This window comes from Anser anser (assembly GCF_964211835.1).
Source record: "Anser anser genome assembly, chromosome: 8".
Lineage (NCBI taxonomy): Eukaryota > Metazoa > Chordata > Aves > Anseriformes > Anatidae > Anser > Anser anser.
This window is the reverse complement of record NC_139728.1, coordinates 23,679,261-23,704,030: the sequence shown is the minus strand read 5'-3', so window position 1 is coordinate 23,704,030 and position 24,770 is coordinate 23,679,261. Positions and strand designations below refer to the sequence as shown.

The 24,770-nt window shown below is 44.5% G+C and overlaps 1 long non-coding RNA gene across 2 annotated transcripts in view; it reads right to left on the bottom strand.

Moving 5' to 3' along the window:
- Nucleotides 1-46: 46 nt before the first annotated feature.
- Nucleotides 47-24,770, bottom strand: part of LOC310903058 — a 200,569-nt gene continuing 175,845 nt past the window's right edge. For both annotated transcript variants that reach the window (XR_014587247.1, XR_014587248.1), the window contains exons 4-6: nt 23,183-23,281; nt 13,602-13,831; nt 47-13,223 (exon numbers count right to left, since the gene is read on the bottom strand). This is a non-coding gene — a long non-coding RNA (uncharacterized lncRNA). The remainder of the gene's footprint in view (nt 13,224-13,601; nt 13,832-23,182; nt 23,282-24,770) is intronic.

Genomic DNA, 24,770 nt, shown 5'->3' with positions numbered 1-24,770 from the left:
GGGACATCGTCACACAAAAGCAATAACTCTAAGGGAAGAGGGGGGAACACTAAAGCATTGGTGTTCATGGAAGACTCAGACATCAAGACAAAAATGCATACCAGGCTTGGAGACTCTGTAGCAAGCTGCCAGCAACAGGCCCTGCTTGAAAGGAAAGTACCTATCTCAGCAGGTAGTCAAGAGGAATGAAAAAACTCCAGTCATTCAGAGGCAGGGAAGAGGAGAAAAACACTCATAAATGTGCTGGTTTATGTTTCTCCTGAACTTTGAAAATAATTTTTCTCTCCTGCCCAGATATTACTCACAGAAGCACATGATACCGTATCTGGGAAAAAAGTTGGGTGGATGGAAATGACCTTTGGGGAGAAGGAGAGAAGGAAGGGAGCAGCCACATATTTCTCTGTGTGCCTTTCTCACCTTGCCCTTTCTCTGAGCCTGAACATATAAATGAAAGAGTTAGGGGAAAAAAATGAACACTTGGGTCTAGCCTAAGGCCAGTGGGAAGCTTTCCACAGCTGTTTGGTGGGTTCAGGGAGCTGACCTCACAGCTCCACAATCTCCCGGTGCTCCCACTCTGCAAGAAGCTTGATTTCTCCCATAGGCACCAGAGAAATGATTTTCAGCATATTTTCCAGTCTCAAAATGAAAGAGAAAAAACTGAGGGACTAATGAAAGTATGCTCATAAATAACACTGAATGGGAAAGGCTACGCTTGCTATGGCTTTAAAAATAAAAAATGCAGTTCTTCCAAGCACTTCTGAAGCCTTGGGTTAGACTTCACAACACCCAGAGGTGTCAGGTGAAGGAACAACCCCAGTCCCACCATAATAAGGTGGGAAAATGAGGTGGACAGGGGATTTTATGACATGCCTGAAATCACAAGGGACAGGTATGGGATCAGGACTCAGAAGGCAGCCTTTCCTCTATGGTACACTGTTCTCAGAAGCATGGCTCATTTATTTCAATTAATACAGCTTTATAAGAGCTCCCCTGCCTCCTTTTTTTGGCATGAACTGCTGCAAAGACAGTGAATTAAAAGCACCAAAGGGCATAATTTTTATTTAGTGTTTAAAGAAGCCATTTCCATAAAAGCAGAATATGTGAAATTTGCCGAGAAGTGTACATTTAGAAATAACCTAAAGAATTAGAACACACACACAAAAAAAAATGTCTTAAAAATCTTTTTCTCGGAGCAGGCTGACCTGACAGTTCAGATCTGGAGTGGTCTTTCTATGTAATACCAGTTAAGTGCTTCGACCTGGGACTGGTTGCTGTCACAACATGCACTCAAGCATTGCAGGAGCATGTGTATCATGGGTATCTCTGACCACATGAGATGAAGCGTTTTAAAAAGCATAAAGCTAATGCATGTAATCCACTGCCTCATTATTTTCTCTCTTCAAAAACATGCAAGATGGGATTCAGTTCACCTACCATGTGCTGTCTGAAAGCTTATCACACAAATGACTTTCATTCAGTGGTGCCACCCCGAATTACTCTTCCTCTAGCCCATTATCTCTACCCTAGGGCATTTGTTTAAGAGGTGCTGATGTGCTTTGTCCCAGCCAGCTTCTGACCTGAGAACAAAATTATGTGTACCGTTTGCAAAGGCACATCACTGTTTGCTTCTTATAAAGTATGTCCAGCTTCAAAATCATTTTTAAAAAGAGCCGAACTTGACCACGGCTGAATAATATTCAGTGTTTGTGCAGCTCCAGTGTTTGGCATGACCATGCAAAATCTCTCTGATGTGGCCAGGCTGTGTTAGGGCAGAATCTGCCGGGCAAGCTGGGGAGTGGACAAGGTGCAGAATGGGCCATAACCCTCACTTAAAATACTTGCCTTGCAGGGTCTACCTGGAGCTCAACAAAGACAAAACTTGCAGTCTAATCTACAATTAGATCCCCCACGTCGTCTTCCACACAGTATATTTTGGTGGGAATTGCAGCGCTGAGTGGTGCTGAGATATTCAGCAAATGACCTTGTATAGTATATGTAAGGTAAATGTGAGATGGTTCCCTATGAGACAGAATTGTGAAGTTTTTAACTTTGGCTTCGAGTGACTTCTTGTTGAAATGAGTTTTAATACTTTGAGTTCAGAAAGGAAGAAGAAAAAAAAAAAAGCAACATGGCTTGGCTTTGCATAAAATTTATAATCCCAACTGAAACAATACCATTTTCAGTTTTTTCAATTTTTGCAGTGCCAAAATAATAATAATAATACATCTTTCACTGATAAGTAGCAGAAATGCTGAAATGAGACTGAATGGGGGAAAAAACGACATTTGTACTCCAGATGAAAACGTTTCTAACATTGTTTCACTACTGACTTGCACCTCCCTTCTCTCCCAGCAGCAGCAGACTCCCTGTTTGCCCTAGTTTTGAAGCCAGGAGCTGGATGTTGCTTACCTGTTGTGCAGGCCTCTGGAACTAGAGCACTTTAAGTTCTTCTTTCTGAGCTTGTTAGACCAGTCATTAAGAATAATTGCTAATGGATGGTCTCTATCCAAATCAAACCTGTTGCAATCCTCCCATACTTCAGACTGCTGAAGACCTCAACTCAATTCTCTGTTAGCAAACATCGTCCTGAATGCCATCTCCGTGTGGAGCAAAATGTCACTGCAATGTGATAATTTGATGATGATATTTCTGAAGTGCTGGGCTGCGCAAAGTAATAATCTTTGGTTAAACCATAATCACAGCACTGCAAACCATTGGTTAATCATGGAAACTTCATATTCAGTGTGGTCTTCTGTGCTGTTCCAAGATGTTATGAGAAATGGCCGTAAGCAGGCCGACAGGAATGTATTTATGCTGTTATTCACATCTTGTGGCATGCACACCACATGCCAGAGGTCATCGGATTTTGGTTTGTTTTGAAAAGCAGGGATCATGAGCGAGACTCAGTGCTTGAAGATGAAGAGGTTTGCAGCCCTCTGTCTTCTTCCACTAGGAGAAATGAGGTGCCATGTCCAACTTCATTTAAATAAATTGCACTCTCCTTTACCCATGGTTTCTTCCAGGTTGGTGTCATGCCTAGAGCATCACGTTGCGTGGTGCTACAAGGTGCAGGTGCTGCTACCACATTCTGCAGATACCAAAAGGCTGCCTGACTTGTGCAAGGGCAGCCCATGTCCAGCTCCGCTCTGTCTCTGCGTACCACTGGGCAACACCCCCAGCTCTCAGACACCAACATCCTGGGGACACGGCATCCGCAGACATTCCCTGAAGCAGCATTTTGGCTGGCTGTGCTTCCCCCTGCTTCTCCTCTCTGCTGGGACATGAACACACAAACCCCACCGAGACAGCTCAGCACTGAAGACGCAGCACAGAGAACTACCTCTTGCCTGGGTGGTTCCTGAACAGCTGTTTCAGCTATGACATAACTGCTTTTAAACTTACATATATATGTATATATATATAAAAAAAACTAGTTCTGAGCTGGAAACATATGGATCGTTTCATAAAAAAGCAAGAGCAAGATGTAAGCTGGCCGTGTAGCAGGTAGTGGACACAGCGGAATTGCAGAGTACACACAGCATCCCGTCAGCCCCGTCTTCTGCTCAGCTTTCACTCCTTAGGGGTCCGATCCTGCAGTCCTTTCTCAAGCAATAACCTCATCCGTGCCATCAGGGTCTGCTGTTTCATCTGCTGGTAGCCTGGCTGGAATGTGTTTGCTTTGGGAGTGATTGTGTGCTTTGCTGGTGGGCTGTGAGGACAGATAAAAGGTAGTGCCCAGCTCAGCAGAGCAGTTTCTATTGGGGTGAATGAACTCATTAGTAAAAGATCCCTTTAAAAAGCTGGGTCTTTTGCAAAGCCAATGTAGGTTAGACCTCTTCGGGGCAGGTGGAGTTGAAGCATGACCAGGCTCAGCTCAAACCCGTTTTGTTCTTGTTGTCTGCTGCCCTGTGAAAACATGTTTCTTTCTGATGCCAGTTGGGAAATCCTGAGTGCAAAAATCAGTCAGGCTGGGCCTGGAGGTCTGGAAATCTTACAACACTCAGAGGATGCCTGTCTTGTTCAGACAGTGTTGCTGCAACAGGTCCCACAGATGCTCTGTGACACTGGCTCTGCACCTGAAATTCTGACAACACCTCCCCCCCCCCAAAAAAAAAAAAAGACAAGTCTTGCTGTAAAACCTGATTATTTTCTTACTGATACATGCAAGGAGGAAGGAGGGATTTTGTCAAAAGCAAACATACAAACCAAAATAAATACTACTACTACTACTACTACTAATAATAATAATAATAATAATCCTGTGGGGCTACATCACCAGTTTTCTGGACCACAAGCTTTTCTGTGTCAACTTCCTTCCCTGTGAATGATGACTGGAAGCTCCACCTTGCAAACAGCCCTCTGAATTAAAGGTCTCTCCTTGAATATCATCCCTCCTCTCCTGAGGTCAGGGGGCTGGAGGCATCTCAGGCATGTGAGGGTAGGTGCATGGGCATCTACCACTTCCCTCCTACCTTGTAGAGCAGCTCCCTGGGCAGCAATAGGTGGCCCCTTCCTCCAACCCAGGGACACTGAGGACAATAAAACAGAGCACAATCTGCTGAGTATAAAGTTGTGGTCTAAACCAAGAACTGGTGGTGCGAGTATGTATTGAATACCTACCTTGTAATTAACATCTTTGTGTTAGGAAATAGTAATGACTAAGGGAGCTTGAGAGAAGACTGATGTGAGTCATCTCGACACCTGTGGAAATCCTCCTGCTGGCACTGAGCAGCCTCAGGTTTTTAGGGGCAGACTCATGAGCCAGGCATCCAGCGCTCCGTTAGGAGATGAGCAGGTGAAGAAAGCCTCACACAAGCAGAAGCCCTCAGGAAGGAGCAATTTCAAAAATGCGCTGGGAAATGTTTCAACATCACTAAAAGGATTTGCTTGGAAGTCTTACATCGCTGTCAGGTATCGCAGCTCCAAAAGACACTTAATTAGTCCGCAGTTAAATCGCTCTGATTTTAGATTAAGGATTGCACCGTGGAGTTGCTGTCCTGTAGGCTAAATATTGTCACTTAAGGGCGCTCTGGCATCAGAGATCAGAGCAAGTGAGTGGCTTGGAAAGGAATTCATGCTAGCTCCAGAGCCAGAGACTGCGTAAAGAGCCACCCCAAGCTGTCCTTTGCAAAATAAGAGAAAATGGGTGATTCTCCAGTCCAAAACCACAGTGCTCCTCAAGCCTAATTCCAGCACGAGGGAACTGGGACACTTTGGGTGCAAGTGGCCAAGGCTGTGCGCAGGAGAGGGGCAGCCCCAGGGGCTGCCGGGCAGCGTGGATCCTTGGTAGGGGACGAAGCCGATGGAGACAGCAAAGTACATGGATCGCCAGCCTTGCTGAGCTTGAACCTCCAGCGTGCTGCCCCGCAGAGACCCTTTAGCCTGTACATCTCCTGTTTTTCACTTGCACTGTAATAGAGGGACCTGCTGCAGCTCTCAGACAGCAGCTGTCAGTGTCCGCATCCCCACGTGCTCAGGTCTAGCACTAGGACTGGAGATCAGACCCAGATGTGATCTGCCCCAAAACCTGTTGCATGTTATTTACCTTTTTGGCTATCAGGGATTGGTGTGATATTAATTTCCCCTATAAACTGTGTGCTCTGTGTACAGATGGGGCATAGCTGTTGAAACAAATTTGCTTTAAGTTACAGCAGAAGCAACAAATTAAGCACTCCAAATTTATTCCATATAAATGCTGCACCTATACAGTGAAAGTCTTCATTTATCTCTATGCAATTAGATTTGGTTTCCACCTTTTTTACAGGAGCGTTTTAGTCCAGAGAGAAAAATGAAACACATACAACAGCAGGAGGCCACAGTCAGAAATGCTCCCTTCATCCAGGGAAGAAAGGGCTCTTACATTGTGAAAGGGAGCCTCCTGTTGTTTTCCAACTGGCATTTTCTGGCCAGCTGAAAGCTAAAATAACCCTCCTTTTATGCTTGTGATACTGTGATCTAATAGCTAAATGGATTTTAGTACAAAGCATAATTTCCTCCTTTGGTTTCACTTATCACTTAATGGAAAGGCCCCCTAATGTATTGATCACCAAAACATTCTGCTTATATCCCAGAATGGAACTGCTCAATGGAAGTAAAAAACAGATTGCCTTATAGCACTGCACTTATTTAATAACAACAATAATAATAATAATTATTATTATTATTATAATATCTTGCGGCCTGAACCTGCCGCATGCTCACAGCGTGCATGCAGTTTCAGACGGCCATCAGCAGGAAGGCACAATTAATTTCTGCACGACACACGGTTCGTGTCTCCTCACATTTTGCTGAAAGCCAGGCACTGTTTCCCAGCTCTCCCCACTGCAGCAGAAGAATCACCCCTCTGATGGGGCAACCATTGCAGGTGCAACACCACCGAGATGAGTGAAGGAGAATTGCCTTCTCCTCAGGGCGTTCAAGTAATGCATCTGAAAAGGAAAGCTGCAAGACTGCATGTTTCACTATGGAAAGAAAATACCTTATTGGATCTAAAATCAAGAATTTTGTGGAAAGAAAAGTCCAGGAAGCTCACTGGGTTCATTTCTTCCATTATTGATCCCTATAAAGAAACGTTCCTGCTCTTCACTTCACTAGTCATGGGAGTCTCTTCTGACCAAAGACGGGCATGTGCTTCAGCTTCTTGCTTCACCCAGCACTGATGTTAACAGCCATAAATTAAGATGCCTCTAAAATAATAATAATTAAAATAGGAAAGAAGTAAAACAATTCATTGTTTTGGGAGAAAATATCCCTTGAGCCTAATTAATGAAAGTCAAACAGCATTTGAAAAGCAGGACATTGAAGCTAGCTTGAGCTCACAGAACATTAGCATTGCTCTGGCAAGAGCACAAGTGATTTTCTGATAGATGCTGCAATTTCATAAAACAATACATAAACTGAAAATGCAGTATCACCCTCCTGTTTGTAAACTCCCTGTTACTCTGTCATCTTCTTATTGTTAGCTTTTTAAGTATTGTCTCTCTTAGGTTTTAAATACGTTGTTAGCATGATTTGCCACCAGTCCTTTTTGTCTCGAAGAAGAATATTTTTTTCCACCAGAGAGCATAACAAAGCCAATTTTTAATGTGAGGGAATTCAGGCTTCAGCGATAACTCCACACTCCTGATGGTTTAAGTCAAAAAGCAACAGAAAAGCACTTGATACTAGCAGAAGAATAATACCTGAAAACCTGATGCGAGGTGGGAGGTATACAAAAAGAATCCTTGCCTGTGGGGAAAAGTCTCTGAAAAATTTTGTAAAGGATGATGGAGGTGAAACAGCTCTCTCTGCCCTACTCCCACCTCTGAAGCAGGGCACCACCTGCACCTAGAGATGCTCTAAGAAATGAATCTCCTCCAGATCATAAAGTTAGTTTTAACACACGAGAAAAAAACGAGTTGACTTGTCTTGATTGACTGTGGAGCACTCAAAAAAACGGTGTAATTTCTTTCCCTCCCAGCCCAGGAAAACCATAGCAGAGGGCAGGAGCCAGCAGCCTCCCCACGCCTCGCCTGTTCCCTTCACATTTCTCCTTGTAAAACTCCTACTGCCATAGTGCCATCTACAGACAGTTACAGAAATCAGAGATTTTGGTTGCTGCTAAGAAAAGCAGGGCTTAGCGTTGTTTGAAGATTTGTCTCGTTTTATTGCAGTAATAATTGTTGCTGACCAGTACAGCAGCCCTTAATTCTTCACTGTGCTCCAGTGATTTGGTCCCAAGCCCCACTGAGGCCACCTCAGAAGCATCTGCCGGGCTCACGGCTGTCAGGATCAGTCTCATCCTGATTCTGTGGGTTGGGGATCTCAGCGTGGTTAGCTTGTTATTAGCACAAAGGTGCTGACAGAGCACCCACGGTAGCAAACAGCTTCAGACACTTGAAAGTGTGACTCCGGGGACAGCGGTACCTGAACTAGAAAATAATATTGCACTACTGCAGTGACTACATTTTCCCTAAAAACACTGCAGAGAGAGAGAGAGAGAGCGCAAACACTTGCTACTTGTTCTGATTTTTGAATGTTATTGTATCTCTGTGACAACCTGAAGAATGGCAAGCATTTTGAAGGGTAAAAAAGAGATAGCACACAAGTGCAAATTAAAAATCTGGGCACACTGAAGAGAAAAATAGCACGCTGTCCTTTAACCACCAGCCTTGCAAAGATGAATACAGGTTTCATTCCAGATTTCCAACTGTATCACAGACAATGCAGGACCTGGGACTTTTGTGCCTTCATTTCCCTGTTATATAGAAACATAACACTGACTCCTCCATTCTTTTTAACCTCTTCTTTTTTGCTTTCAGATCTCTGTGTGGTTGGTCAGTACCTCATCCATGTCTTGCACTATTACAAAAGTAATGAATAATATTAATGAAAAAAATTGCAATTGTCTCTCCTCATAGCAAAGATTTACAGATGTTTTCTTGTACTTCCAGCAGAACAGATTTACAGGCAAAATTAAGCTATTCAGTCAAAGGCAAATTATGGAAATAGGAGATAAAATTGATGATTGTCTTGCAAGCACTAAAACACTTCATCTTAACCATGAAGCCAAAGGACTCTGATAGCCAAATATCTATTTTTCACTGTAGCTGTGTGTCCCAAGAAGTAAAAGCTAGATTAAACAGAAGGCAACAAAATGCAGATCTCCCTCAATTGCTGTATAAGAACAAAATGTTCATTTTCCGTACATCCCTAAAAGAACTATTATTACCCATGGTCATAAAATTCCCAGTGAAAGGATTTTGAATTGAAAATACATTTTTGGTCATTTGGAAAGAAAAGACAATAACAACATCATCAAAATCCCCCTGACGGGCTGGTTTTGTTGGGAAAAGGCTCATTCTTCTAGAACTGTACCTTGTCTAATAAAAACAGGTCCACAAATGAATATCTGCAAGTTTCTGTAGGTCAGAGTGCACGGGGACATGGTAAAAGCATCTGGAGACGTGATTTTTGAGCCTGGTTGTGACTGTGAGGCTAACGTGGGTGGAGGCTGCTGTAGAGGGGCACCTTGAACATTAAAAGCTGGGCAGTTAAAAGTGAGTGGACGAGTGGACGTAATACTGGAAAATCACTCCCTCAGGAGGCTGTACTAACACTGGTGTTGTGGAGTCCAGCACTAAAAATAAAATAAAATAAAATAAAATAAAATAAAATAAAATAAAATAAAATAAAATAAAATAAAATAAAATAAAATAAAATAAAATAAAAATTAAATTAAATTAAATTAAATTAAAAATAAATAAAATAAAATATAAAAATATCAGAGCTAAAAGGAACAGTAGGGATTTTTTTTCTTTTCAGCATTTTTGTCATTTTAACTATTTCTTGCAAGTCATCATCAAACAAAATACTCCTTTTCCAAACATCTCTCACTAAAATATGGTGGTACAAACCATCTACTAAGCAGTTACAAAGAACACACAGCAGACTTTAAATTACCATTTGCTTTGGACTATGTGTGTTAAAGTGAGGTAATAAATCACTCTCTAAACAGGTCTGTCTCTGAGACAAAAATTCAAGTCTCTGACATTTGTGTGCATTTATTGACTTTGCTCCAAGTGTGTGCCAGTGACATATGACTACGAGTCCGACAAAATGATACTTCCCCGTGTGCAGACACATTACCCTCAGAGAATCCTTCCTAAAAAGCAACAGATCTATGGGGCAGATCCCGCTGCTGAATCTCCACCAGATCAAAGCAAAGGCGGATGTGAGGATCTGGCCCTCACGGAGAGTCCGGAGTATGGCTTGGAGATGGATCAGGGGCAGTGATGGGGTGTGGAGACAGCCTCCTGCCCTGACGCAGGGAGTCTTTGTGGATGAGACGAGCAAACGGTACTGGCCCAGGCAGTCCTCTGGGGTGAAGAGCTCAGGGCTAGGATAAGGGGCCTGGAGAAAGGGGGCAGACGTGCAGCAGACCCACAGGGGGACCATCCCCATCCTGTCTGCTGGTGTGGGGCTGAGTTCTGCTGCTGAGACTTGTCCCACTGCACCGCCGTGGGCAAGGCAGGCTGCAAAGGATTTCTACCATGGCACTGCTCTGATTTGTACCAAGGGCCTGGTGCAGTCATCAGAACGGCTCCCCACAGCACCGGCCCATCCCCTTCCCAGGAAGGTATCCCCCAGCGTCAGAGGGGCTGAGACCCTCAAAGGTAAGGAATAAATTCTTCCCACGTGTTTTCTCCAACGCAATGAAATAATGCAGGCCACAGATGTGACGCTCTGCTGTCAGAAAAGTGAGAAGATGGCTGTGTTTTACCATCGGCTCTGAGGTATAATTTCCTGTAATTGTGCAGCGCTTTAGAGGTGCTTGTGAACTTGGGCGGATAGCTCCTAACTAAGTTGATGAATAACCCAGGACTGATTCATCTCCTAAACAGACTGAGCACTGAAGGAGGGAGCGTGCAGAAAGGTTTTGCCTTCCATTAGCAACACTATCCAAACAACTGACCCTCTCCCTGAGAGATTAGTTCACAGCAGGTGAACTGTAATCTGCTCTGATCGGCAGGCAAGGAGAGCATTCATTCCAGCTGCATTGCAGCCCGAGCTTTTCTTCTCTTTTTTTTTTTCCCCCCACACATTGTGAGCTCCCGACAAAGGGCTCCAGCTATCAGATCAAGCAAACATTTTGCCACTTATTTGCAGAAATGGTTCTGGTCCTGAGTTGGGATGGTAACCAGCTAAAGACTGGCTGATGAGTATTTTTTCCTGGCATCACCTCCAGCGCTTTCTCTGCTGGAAAATGGTCATTTGCTAATGTCCAGAACAATAGGCAAGCTTTTGATCAGGGTCAATTTTGTGCTGAGAAGCTGTTGCCAATTTATGATGTTGAGGATAATCTGCTGGAAACTATTATTTGAACATTACATGGTATTACCATCCATCTGATGCACTCAGTTGCCAATTGAAGGACATTTTCCACAAAACAATCACACCACCTCTAGATTTCTGGTTCAGACCTGCAAGAGAGTCCTAAAAAATACCGTTAAAAGATAAGCTAAATTTCCCAATTTGCCATATATTAGAGCTCACGGACTCATTAGTTTTTATGGCAGTTATATTTCCCTAAAACCAGCAGCAGTAAACTCTTCATTACCTCACAGCTGGTAGCCATCCATCCCTCCTTTCCTGTTTCTTTCTCTCCCTCTTTGGCCAACAATCTTATCACTTCCCTCCTTGTTACCTTGATACCTCTTCTCTGCAGGTATCAGTCAGCCTTTTCTCCCAAGACCGAATACCTGACAAAACCAAGATAGACTCAGAGTCATTGTTCTCAGCTGAGATTTAGTTTGAAGGCGATGGTTTGTATTTTTGGAGTGAGAAAGCTCTTGAGTGTTTGGAAAGTTAGCTGTTTAGGTTTGTGTGTTTTTTTCCTTTCCAGTCTATACCTGCAGGTCTGGTAAAAGGTGTCACCTCTGCTTGCACATACAGCCTTGCTCTCCAATCCCCTTTACTACAGCAGGGGATGTTTACTAGGGTTGGTGCCAGCTGTTGGCCCCAGGAGCTTCTGCAGACCTTGCGATCCGACGTGGGCCCAGTTTACCAGGCTGGAGTCACGTACGGCTTGAAGAGACATCTCGTGGCCATATCCCATACTGCAAAGAAGTTATTTTGTGCATCCAACATCGCTTGTGTGCAGCGGGGACAAGAAAGGCCTGAGTGTAACCAGTGACAGTGGGCCAAAGAGAGCAGAAGATGCCAAACCACACACCATGCACGTAATTCAGCACCCCGCCATTCTCTCCAGGTGTCTTCAGATAATGGAAAAATTGGAGACAGTCGCACATTATGTTCCTGTTTATTTAGCTGGGACTTCTATGTATGTAGGAAAGAAACAGCTCGGTGAGGGACGGCAAAAGTCTGCAAAATCCTGAGACACTGGGAGAAGCCAGAAAGGGAGCAGCTGCTCACTGTCCTCGTGCTCAGGACTCAGAGCCACCAGGTGAACCTTCGGGAGCCATGTTCAAGCAGGAGGAGGAGGAGGCGATTCCTCTGGAGCCTTCCTCCTGGTGTCTCAGAAGAAGGAAGCCGAGGGCTGCCCGGAGGAGCCAGGAGATGAGCTAACCCCTCGGCTGCGCGTGGTGAGGCTCTGGTTGCTCTGCGGCTTGTGGCAGCGTGTAATGAAAGCCTCACTGCCCGTGGCTCCCTTGCCAGGGACATCTGGCCAGCCTGACCCACAAACGTCCCCTCAGCGCATCCAGCACTTGGCGTGGGGCAGTCTGTAGCAATGCAAGGCAACAGCGCTGATTCGGGCTTTCAGGAGGGTTCATCCTCTCACTGCAGTCCTTCCTCTCCTGTGTGACCCAGTCATGGGCAAGAAGGACCACAGAGGGTCGGGTGCTGGGGGATGCAGTGCTCAGGTCCCACCCCTGGTTTGCCATGCCCCAGCTGTGTCCCCTTGGGCTGTTAGGACCTGCTGGAGGTCCAGCTCCATCTCTGTCTTGGGAGGACAGGAGGCAGGGGAGCTCTGGCTTCACCTCCTGCAGTCCTTGTTCAGTCCTCGTCCCCACCAGAGCACAGAGAGGCACCCCAAAATGTGTCCACCCCCAGGTTTGAAGCCCGGTCCCACTGCCCCACACGTGCTGCTGTGTGAGCCATGCCCCAGGCTTTGGGAGATGCACTGCACAGCCCACGGCTCGGAAGGAAAGGGGTTTAAACTAATCTTTGTTGGTTCCTGCTAAATGCTTCCTCCGTGATTAGCACCAGAGGTGATTTTGATAGCAGGATTCATTGTCAAAATAGCTTATAAAACAATTCCATAAAACTGTGTAAATCTTGTGTTGATCTTGCGTTTTACAAGGAGTCTTAAAGCCATATATCCCAGCGCCACTTACAACGTTGTTGCAGGTGTGGGACCAGCCTCAGAAATATAGCTACTACTTAAACTGTGTATTTTATGAGCCTGGGGAAACATCCGTTTGGGCTGTAAAAGGAGCTCTCCAGCCCCTTTGCTGCTTTGTGCGAGAGACCGTGCCACTGCCCATTGGACTTCAGTGCCTCCTGAGGCACAGCCAAGGTGCGGGGACAGGATTCCTTTGTCAGCACACCTTAGCAAAGTTTTCCATTACGTTGAACTTTGGCTTCAGGAGGAGTTGGGCTCCTCAAGCCCAGGTTTCATTGCAGGCTACTGAGCACGTTCAGGCTGCCAGCAGACACGGGGCTGTTTTGCTATGGGCTGCAGCCATCCCTCCAGTGAGGCTTGCAGGCTATTTACTGGTGCTCTGGAGCGCAGGGAAACAGGTGGAAAAGGGAAAAATGAATAGCCCAATCATGTAAATCAGATAACAGAAGGCATTTAAGTCAGCAACATATACTGCAATTACATAATAGGTATTTAATAGGCATCAGGCTGAGTCTGCTGGGGGTAAGGGAAGAGTCAAGTGATATTTCTCCCCTTGAGTTAAAATTTATCGGGATTTTAACCCTGTATTAATGCTCCCTTCTGTAGCAGCCCCTGGCATGTTATATTCTATGGCCTCTGAGCTCTCCTGCAGCTCCCAGCACGACAGTCATGAGATTGTTTATATCATGGGGACTGAGCCCTCATCCCATAGTGTCTACTAAATATAGCAGCCATTAGGCATCAAGCCATCACATACCTCTGCTCTGTGGGGTACATGGGCAACCAGCTGCCTCACTGCACTCCAGAAAACACTGCACTTTTCAGCTGGATACATGGGCTCTCCATTTGTAACCTGGGAAGCAGTGAGATGCACTTGGGTTTGAGGCTCAGGACTCTAGGTCTGAAGAAGGTTGTGTTCTTTGACCTTGGCCAAGCTGCTTGTTGCTTCCTTTAAGGTGTGATGAGGCTTTTCCACCTGCATGTGACCTGGAAAGAGAAACGTGGGCGAGCTGCAGAGCGGTGCCACCATTGTGACATGGACTATGGGCAGTCCTCTGCCCCAGTGACCCCACCTTCATGCTCCTCTTTGGATGCCCAGCACCTCCCTTCCCAGCGGATGTGTCTCAGCATCCTCTTATCTCCTGCTCATATTTTCTGTGTAAGACCAAATATTGACACTGTTCAGGAATGCCTCTTGGTGGTGGGCGCATCTCCTAACCTTCAAGATAACCCTTGACCTCTCCCCTGATCCCTGAAATGCACAAGATAAATGCAGGAAAGGATCACAGCAACACGCTTAAAAGATGTTTTACAGCAGTTGGAGGGTTAAGCCCAACATATGACTTCTGTGTTGCAACAGCTCATTCTGAAGGGTCTCAGAGACACAGAGATACACATGGATGGGTCAGTCTCGTATCATCACCCCCCCAATGAACTGAGCTCTTCTCTAGCTTCTCAAAGCTCTAATTCATGATGTACCTCAGATTTAACAACAAAGACAATCTCTTCCTATTTTCCTAAAATAAGACTCTTAAAATAGCTTTCAGCTCTGGAATTTGACAGCATCATAAACCAGTACGGTGCCTGTGACTTGTGATGCCCTGAAGAGACACCAAGCTGCCCACCCTGCCCAGGAGCAGGGCCTCAGGGCACAGACACTGAGCTCGTGCAGACCCTGGCATGAATCATCTCAGCTGCCACAGCAAAATCAGTGCAATCAGGCATCCAATGGTCCTGGAGAGAGTCTGGAGGGGCTGGGATCGTCTGCACGTTTGTTATACGTTTGTACCTGGCACACTAGATTTCTTCCTTAACCAAGTGCTGTTAAGATGCTGTCACAGTTAAATTAATAATACAATGTCATATCAAATGTTTTATGTATTAAATTTAGAACACTAATTAACCATGATAATACTTTAGAGATGAATTTATGAAACCCCATTTCCTGAAACCCACGTGCGCGTGGCTTCACCAGAGCTTGATAAAATGCTGGGCTCATGCAACAACTCTCCCTTCAGCCAGGGCACTGAGCTGGGGTCCTTCCTTCTCCCTTGGCTATTTATTTCTAGGGGACACAAAGGAGTCTGATAGAAGGCTGCTCCACGCACAAACCTGGCTGAAACCTGCCTGAGTGATTAGGCAGGGACTGATAGACAGATGTGGGCAGAGCAATCACGCAACCCCCTGTTTCCTTTGGAAACCAGGCTAAAAATAGGGGACATGCAGTAGAAAACCAGACAGGAAGGCAGGAACGGGTCTATCAATAGCCCCCCACTCCTGCCCTGTTTCCTGCCCATTAGTGTCTCTTGGCAGATGTCAGGTAACCTTTAGAAACCCTCTAAAGAAGCATTCATTTATCAGACACTTCTTAAATTGTGACAGGGATTTGGACCCTATACATGCGTGAGCATCCCAGAAAAAAATATATATATTTGTTTTCATTCTTAATACTGCCACAGACCACCTGCTTATTTCATATTACATTTTTAGCTAAACTACCACGTCACACTGATCCACATCTCCATTCCCTTGGTGCTGCCGTGGCTCTGCCTGCAATCCCAAGCAGAGCAGGGGAGAAAACATCTTTAGCAGCAGTGGTCCTTCCAGGATGTTAAGTGCTTAAATTCTGGGTAAGATCAATTTGCTGTACATACAAGCTTGTCAGCAAGACGTTAATGACGGTGGGTAGGAGAGTACTGTATAGGTTTCAGCATGGCATGTTAGTATGTTCTTTCAGAGGTGAGAAAAAAAGGGGTTTTCGTGGGAGAAATGGATCAGCCCTTCCTTCAGGCGCAGCTGCCGGTGATGGTGTGCGATGCTCACTAGATGGCGAAGGCTGCCTTCCTCCCTGCACGGCGGCCGCCCCGCAAAGCTCCGACTGAAGCAACTGGAGATGCTGCTGGGGATGGAGGAAAGGGCTTGGATCGCCGAGGGGAGATGTAGGGGAGACGTCTGGAGCCTGGTGGGTGCAAAGAGGAAGAGAGGTATATTAAGGTTCAAAGGGTGGGAAGGTTTTCCTTGAAGAGATGGTGCCGCTTGTTTGGGAACTGCCCCTTGAAACAGATCTTTAGGTGAGGTCCCAGATATTGAGGACTGGTGAGGAGAGGCAGAAAGAGAGATACCTGTGTAAGGTTCTCCCATGGATTTCCTCCAGGCTTCAGGAGTCTCCCTCTCTTTTCACCAGCAGGACCAAGCTGACATGCCCAATAGTCATCCCTCAAATCTATCTAGGGATGAGACAGGAAGATAGAAATGGTCTGTGGCCATCCCGAGTGCCTGAAGTGCTCTTGGGGCAAAAGACAGCCTAAGAGATGACAGCTATCTAACAGAGGTGCTCTGTGGCAGCATCCGTGGGCCACAAGAGGTCTTGGTGCAAGATACCTGCTGCTGTCATGAGCAGAGCCCTGGTAGCAAGCTTCGTGCCACCTTCACAGCACCCTTCCTCCGCTGCCCCAAGGGTGTTGGCAGACACAGGATTGCAATAAGGTGGTCGAGAGGAGTGTGGCAGAGCCTGATTTAACTCCTTACACAGAGGCTGTAGATATTAAAGCCGAAGAAATCTCATGGCTTGCTAGGTTGGAAGACTCAGCTGCCCCAGGGACCTGCAGTCTCTCAGCCACAAGTAAGGAGGCACGAGAGAGGACAATGGTCTATGCAGAATACTTGGCTACAAGCCCAAAGTATTCTGAACAGAAGAAAAGAAATAGAGAGGAAGCTGTAAGCCAAGCAAGACTGTTTTGAAATGGTTCATCTGCACCAGTGAGTCATAAAACAACACAGCAGCTATGAAAGTGAGTTAGAGGAGGGTAATTTCAGCCCTATTTTCAGCAGCTGCCAGCTCACGGCAATGCCCTGTTCTTGCAAGTCATCACTGTTTACAGAGCAAATTTCACACCCTTGTAGCCAGTTTCTTACATCCTCAGCTATCTACAGACAGCTTCTCACCCACAAGTGCCAATATTTTCAGTAACACCAGCCTGAGAGGAGGAATAAAGCCCTCCACAGACGTCTGCCTTGTCAGATGAAGAAGCACCTGAAGCATGCTCAGCCCTTTTATTTCCAGGATGCCCACCTGCACTGCTGGCTTTATTTCGGCCACGGCTGGTCTGTAACGCAGCTCCCAAAAGCCACATTTAGGCATGAGCATCACAGGCTTCCTGACAATGCTGGGCTGCAAAACCTCAACTCAGCTGTTCTCCTGGGGGATGCTGGCTACCTGGGCCCAGGTGTGTTCAAATTCACTTCTGCTCTGTCTTCCCAGACCATACAAGCACACAGCTGAAATCTGCAGACAGGGGCAGAGTGCGTGTGCACCCTCAGGGGTACCCAGATCCATCATGAGTGCAGGGTTCATGGAAGGGCAGGGAGCACAGAACCAGCTGGTGCCAGCTCAGGCAGCCAAAATGTAGCTTTACAGAGTGGAACATCACCTTTCACTCCCCATGAGATGCCCTCGTGAGGGTGAGAGCCCGTCCACACAAACTTCTCAGCAGCAACACCAACAAGTCCTCACCTGAGCCTACAGACATGCGCTAACGCACACCAGTGATGTGTGTGATATATGCCCGGACATGGGTATATAGGAGAGCCAACAGGTTTTTTTGAACATTGCTCACAACCATTTGGCACAGAACGAGCCCTGAGGGTAATGTTTAGCAGCCAGAGTTTTTATATTGTTTCCAGGATCCATTATACCCCATCCTACATCTTTTGCAGAATAATGCAAGCAGCCTGCTATTCAGAAACCCAAGGCTGTTCCTTCCCATCTCGCTGGGATATGGAAATACCTGGAAGGTGGTACTGACATTTTTCCTGAAGCTCTTTTCTGTTTAACAGAAGCAAAGTCACGTTGCTGAGAGACCCCTTAGTAACAGGAAGCAGTTGTCCGGTTTAAAGAACCAGCTAGAAAGCAAACAGCTTTGCCTCCTTTTTAAAGCCCCTCAGGACAATATTTACCTTTCTAAAATATCATTGTGCCACGGCTTTGGGACTTTGCTTGACAAACTTGGGGGTCTCTGAGCAGTTCAAAGTGGGCTTGACCTATAGCTGAGCATGGAAAACAGGAACTGCATATAAATAACTAAATTACAGAGAGATCAATTCTCAGTCAACTCATTAGCAATGCCCGGCGTCTTTAAGTGATAACTCCAGTCTCTAAGACCTTTACGTAATTACTTGCACAAGGCACATTTTACCCTTTGGTTCGCAAGTTTCATAAATGAAGGTTAAGTTTACTTAACCACCCAGGATTTACCAGCCATGTTAAAGCATAAAATGCGCATGCTGCCAGGTGTCTCTGCAGAAACTGCCTTGTTGATTCAGAGACTCCAAGGTTAAATGGTGGCTCCTGAGTCCAAGTTAGCTTCCCACAGGGGAGCAGCAGGATCTGCACTGTAACATTGTACCACAGTTCAGCTGAGGTTGATTTAACAAGGCTTGGAGTTAAGATAGCAGTGATTGCAAAAACCTGAATGGAAATCAGGGGTTTGCTGTGCACTGCACTCATAACGGGAATCTTGAGTATGTCACATTATAGTCTGTTTCTAAAAGATGCATTTATGCATTTTTGTTTAACTAGATACCCATTTCTATCCTCCATCTCCCTATACTATTCACACACATACACATCAATAGGGTGCATGTTTATGTAGTCTGCATACGTCTTACTCCACACTGTCCATACAAATTCCCAGCTGATGTAAATCAGCACAGTTGTATTAACGATTTGGCAGGTCATATTAGTTAAAGACCAATTTATTTATTCATTTATTTTTTCAGTGTGTTGGGTTTATACCTATGAGTTTGGTTAACTCTTCTCTGAGAGCATTTTGGGTGTCCTGGCTGTAATCTCCTCCTTTTCACACACATTCAGATTAGCTAAGTTTTTCAGCCACTTTTGGAGCACCCAAAGGTTCCTGGCAGAGGAAGGATCGGTGTATCTGCTCTTCCACTGCCTCCCAGTGGAGTGAGACAGACCACCCCAGTCAAAGGTTTGGTTCTTGTGGCCTTTCAGCCATACCATAACTGATCTGTCACTCAGAGCAACTCACTGGTGTTCTGACAACCCCATTATCACCCTCTGAACCTGGGGAAAGTGCACAAAAGCATATGGTAATGTAACCTGCCACTCCTTTTTACCCTGACCAAACAGTGACTTGCACTCAGTCAGCCTCACAGCAGGAGAAAGCTCAGTTTTCCTCCTTCCCCAAAACTACAGAGAAGGTTCAGGCAGCTGAACCAGAAAAACATTAATTTAATCGTATTCTGTTCAAATTCCCACTGCTATCCTCTTTTTTCTAGAGACCAAAAGAAGATCAATGAATGAGGGTTCTTTCACTGTGATCCCCCATAAGACTGACTATGCAGGGAGGCCTACAGTCCTAATGCTCCTGTGTGCGAAAAGTTATGTCCAAAAATTTATGTATTAGACATCTTTTGGCAACTACATCCACTAGTTGAATGTCGGAATATCACAGAGAAATTCATATACACCCATATATCCTACCAACAATACAGGAGAGTTCTACTGGGTCTTATTTCTGCCTCCACTTTCCCCAAGCATCATGGAGTTGCAGTTATCACTAAAAGAGGATCTCTATCTCCAGGTTTCAAAGTAAATAGATGGCCACCAAAGCAAAACAGGTAGATAGCCACAAAGCCCTGGCTGAAACTTCTCATGGTCAAGGAAAAGAGTCCAAAAGATTTTGATTCAGCTGCAAAACTTGGCTTTGTGACTTAACTAGGGCTATAACCTGTTCTCAGGTGCCGCCATGTTTCTAAGTTATCTGGAAAGGCAGATTTTGAGCCATGATGCAGCCAAATAGTGAGCAGAGTTTGGCCTCTGCTGATCTGGAAATGTAAGCTCTGCTCACACTGAGCTCACTGTTACTTATTTAACATTATATTTAATAATCTATAGTTGTTCCTATTATTGCAATTATAGCCACTGATGAAACACATTACTTATATCTGAACAGGATTATAGCATCTCGCTACCACTGATTAACCACATTTATCAACAGAAACTTGATAAACGGCAGGCAGTTTTCTAGGAGCTGAACTTCCAGTGCAGTCAATGGGGAAAGGTCAGAACATCCACCCTTCACATTTCTGGGTGTTTCTATGCTTCATATTGTTCCCAATGGATTCCTGGTGCAGCCATCATGATCTAGGAGTACAAGCAAGGCAATGTTTGCAAGGGAAGGTAATATTTTTTGTTAGAACACAAATGGCTGGAAAAAGTAGGTCAATCTTTAAAGCATGAGCCCCTCTTCAAGTCTTCCATAATTAACAATCTCTGACAATTCTTGCGAATCAAGTGCAATTTTAAAGTCAGGATGGAAATGGTGGTGCAAAGATTTTGTAAAGGGCTTGACACAATCAGCTATACGTTGCAATAACTAACTATTAGTTTTGGGAAAGTTCAGCCTCTGATCTGACATTTTAGCAGCTAAGAGCTCTGGCTAACAGATCCCACTCTGAATTACTCTCTCGGAGCCTTATCAAAAGGAAATGGAGCCTTTTGAAATCACTGGCATCTGTGGAAGACTGGTTTATCAAATTTCCCCCAGTTCAAGCAGAAAAACTCTGTTTTCCTTTGCTCTTTAACCTCTTATTTTAAATGTCATTTTACTTTGAACTGTCAAAAGAGGCAGTGAGGGAAGCAGCTTGCTTACCATCAGATGGAGGTGAAAACTGAAACTTCACCCGTCCTTAGTGAGCTTATCCACATATCAGTGGCATGCTACACCAGTGTGTTTATTTTTGTGACTAGAGCATATCCCTTAACCTCAAAGATCCGAACATTTCTCTGGAATGTACAGACGTTTCGTATCATTTATTTCCCAGTGGTCTTTCCCCATACCAGTTACACATACGCATACATAAACACACACACTTCTATTCACATTCTCTTGATCACGCTGGCATACACAACCAGACATCAGCTTTATACACACGCACATTCCTATCCATAGCATCAGTCTTATCTAGCCCTCTGTGTAAAATAATTGCACACATTCCTGTATTTAATGTACATATTTACAATGCATATTTGAACATAAATGGTTATGATTTCTGCTGCATTTACTTATACAAGCCTACATGCACAAAAATGTACCCAAACATTTGTGTGAAAATGCACATATATGGAAAACCAAGACTGCAAAGGGCACTGACACACACCACTGAGTCCCATGGCTGCTCAGAACCTTGCTGGATTGCTTCTCTAACCAAAGGAGAGCATTTGGATAGGCTCCAAACAACTTCCATCAGCTGAACATTTCAATTTCACTTACTTCTGTCTTTGTGTCAATTTTAAGAGGAAAACTACCTACTAGAGGTAATGACCAAAATAGCAGGCCAGATTCCACCTCAGAAACCCTATAGCAACTAGGATTCTCTGAAGTTCCTGCATCATTGCTCTAGTATAACTATGTCCCCTTGCCATATTGACCCAGGATCAAATGATTGGACTCCATTTTATCCGCTTCTGCTGTTTACCATGGGCCAGAGTCTTCAGCTGGTGTAAATCAACACAACTCCACCAAAGCCATGAAAAATGAGGTGCGTAAGTTAAGCATCTGTCTCAATGGCTGATGTTTATCTTTGCTCCCATGGCCTCAATTGCACTTAAGATGAACGTAAACCCATGAAAAAGGAGTTTAATGGGACAAAGGTTTTCTACTGATCATCTGCATGCAGCTGAATTTTACCCTATTTGATTGCTAAACCAAGTTTAACAGATACGCATGTTACAAATAATCTGTCATGCTCTTAGGCGCGTTCCACCCCAGGCCACAAAATGTTCACAGTAATTGAAATATACAACCAAATTCCAAGCTAGCATAAATCTCCACTGATGTCAAGTGGTATGGAAATCCATATGATCTGAGGGCTGTAAAAAAAAAAAAGAAAAAAGAAAAGAAAAGAAAAAAGCCTTCTAGTAAGAGACTTACACAGCTCAATCTGATTAGTCTACCGCAAAGAAGATTAAGAGGTGACTTCACTAGGATGTCCAAGTACAACTGGAAAAAGAAAATACCAGGTACAGAACGGGTCTTTAATCTAGCTGAGAAATGCCTACCGAGATTTGATGTTTGGAAGTAAATGCCAGACAAATTTGAATAAGCGATAAAACATAGATTTTTTTTAACATGGAGTCATCGATCAAAGGATAGGGTGGACTCCATCGTTGAAAGTCTTCAGACCAAGGGCAGATGCTTTTCTTCATGAGATATTTTTGTCTAGCATAGCTAGTCGTGTTCAACACAGTGATAATAATATCAGCTGTTTCAACCTAAAATCATCTAAGGGGCTATGACTATTTATAAGAAGCTAATGAATTAATATCAAGAAGAGCCACTGTAGTATCGACAGGATTAAGTTTACTACAGATTGATTTAACTTCCTCTTGAAAAGCTTGCAGAACTGTGAAGTAAAAAGATAAAGCCTGATAAAATAGAGAGCAGAAAGTCAAACTAATGATCCCTTATCTTCATAATTACTTATTTACTTTAAAGCCTGGTCAATTGGTTCCTGGAGTCACATCAGTTTTAGAGCTGCAAAAATGAATTGTTAATTTCCTTCCAATTATAATGCAGGTAAAGAGATGAGCACTCTCAAGCCCGAAAGAAGAAATAGTACTTATCACACAGAAAGAAACCTGAATCCCATGAAGTGTTCTGTATCTTCCTAAAAATGCATTCCTCTGTAGCAAAATCGCTGGTTTTCAATGGATCCCAACCGCCAAGCGCTGTGGTTGCTCCAAGTTAGAGCATTTATCCTAAGAAAGGCCCAGGTGCCAAGTTCATTTTAAAAAAAAGTTTCCAAAAAATGTCTTTGCACCATCTGTTCTCTAGCAGTGTGCATTCCTCAGGCCGCGATGTCATCAGCTTCTCATTATTATTCTTAACGGTTCTTCTAAGTCAATCAAAATCAAAGACAGAACAACAGATTTGGGGTGTTTGTGCTCTGTTTGCACGCTACGTTGTGCAGGAGGTACATACAGTTATTTGGTTATTTCCATCCATGGCTCTTTGGCAGCAGAGCTTGAATTCAGAACCCCAGCTTGTCAAATAGATTGTGATTATAAATTGTAGATGAAAATCTAAAATTGGGAAGGGGTGGGATTGAAACCAGCTCACTCCAGGCAGCTTTCTAATTTGAGCAATTGATTCAAATCCCACCCAGAACCCCCAGTGCAATGCAGGATCCCTGAGTCTCTCGGGAACCAGTCCCATCCTTTCACTGAAGTCAGTGGGATGCTTTGTTGTGACTCTGCTGGAAGTTTGGGAAGGTTTTAAGCCAGGGATGTCCTGATCCAGGATGCACACTCACCCTTTGCAGTTTGTTACAAGGAAAACTTCGATGCAGAACAAGGGACTGCTGGTGCCGAGACCGTGCATTGGCTGCCTGCACTTCTGGGAGGGGAGATACCTGCAGAGGAAGAAAAGGTTGAGGGAAGCTGTGTTCCAGATGCAGAAATAAAACCCACTTGCCAGCAGCAAAACCCCAAAGTCCAGACCTCACGAACACATTATTGGCTTCCCCGTGGCTCTGCTCAGCTAACAGCTGTGTGAGTAGCTGCTGCTTTATCTGGCCACACTCTTTAACTGTGGTTTACGGAATAAACCTGCAGAGACTGGGTTTAAGCAGCCAGGGAGGAGGTACAGGGCATTTCCCTGGGATTAGCAGCCATCTATGGGATTGGCTGGTGGCACCTCGATGCCAGAGAAGGCTCAGCAGCACTTCTAGGACTGGAGGGAGACAGGAGCCAAACTCCAGCTGGGGGAAGAGGCACTGCCCTAGGAAAAGGCACAGCCCCTGAGGACATTTTTGTGGTATTCACTGGCCCATAGCAGTGACGAATGTTGTTGGATAGAGCCATGACACGAGACCTGATGGACCATGCTTCTAAATGAATACCGAAATGAATACAGAATAGTCGTGTGCATATTTCCCTAGCAAGCTCAAGCCCAAGGCAGCAGGGCTTCTCCACTATACTGTGCCAGAAAGCAGAAGCAGATAGAAATCACTTCAGAGCAGAGACCATGGTCTGCACTTCGCAAATAGGAGATCTCCAAACACTTAGATGACAACAGTTTGGAGGATAAATGGTCCTACTTTTCAAGTCCTTAAACGACTGGAAAGTAGTAATCTAACAAGTGTTTTTATTACAAACTCCTTATTCCTGAGCCCATCAGACAGATAAGCATTGAATACTTTACAGCATGTAGCTGAACCATAGCCCCCTGGGGGATCACCACATGGCAGAAAATAACCTGAAAAGTTTGTGAACCTACAGCAAGGTGCTGCACAAAGCCCATCGCAAACCTTCTTTTAAGAGGTTCAACTCCGATTCAAAGGTTGGCAAACTGTCTGGTTCCCTTCCCTCTCCCCCACCAGTTTGTTTTTGATTATTTTGGACAGGGTTCACAAGAGGAAATAAATATGCCTCATTTCACGAGAGAGGGGAAAAAAAATAACAACATGCTTGATGGTACTTTAAAGAAACTTCTTTTCTTTCCTTTCAAAAACAACAATTCAAGTAAATTAATAGGTCCAGTCTGATGAGTATGAGTCACTTTTGGTACAAACTAACCACAAAAGCTGGAAATCTGTTTTTAAATTTAGAGGAGAAGGCAGAAAAGGAAAAAAAAAATAGAAGAAATAATTTGTGGATTTTTTTTTTGAAGTACACGCTATTACCAGTGATCAGAAGAGAACTATAAGCTGCCAGCATCAGAGATCGTAATGTAACCTTTAAGCCATGGCCAAGCAATAAACAGAACTCTTTAGTGACCAAATAATTACAGTTTGAAATCGGAAGATTATAGCGTGTAACTAATGCAGAGAATAAACTCCACTCCACATTTTTTTACAGCTTGATACGCCATTAACTTGAATAGATTTTTTTCTGTCAATT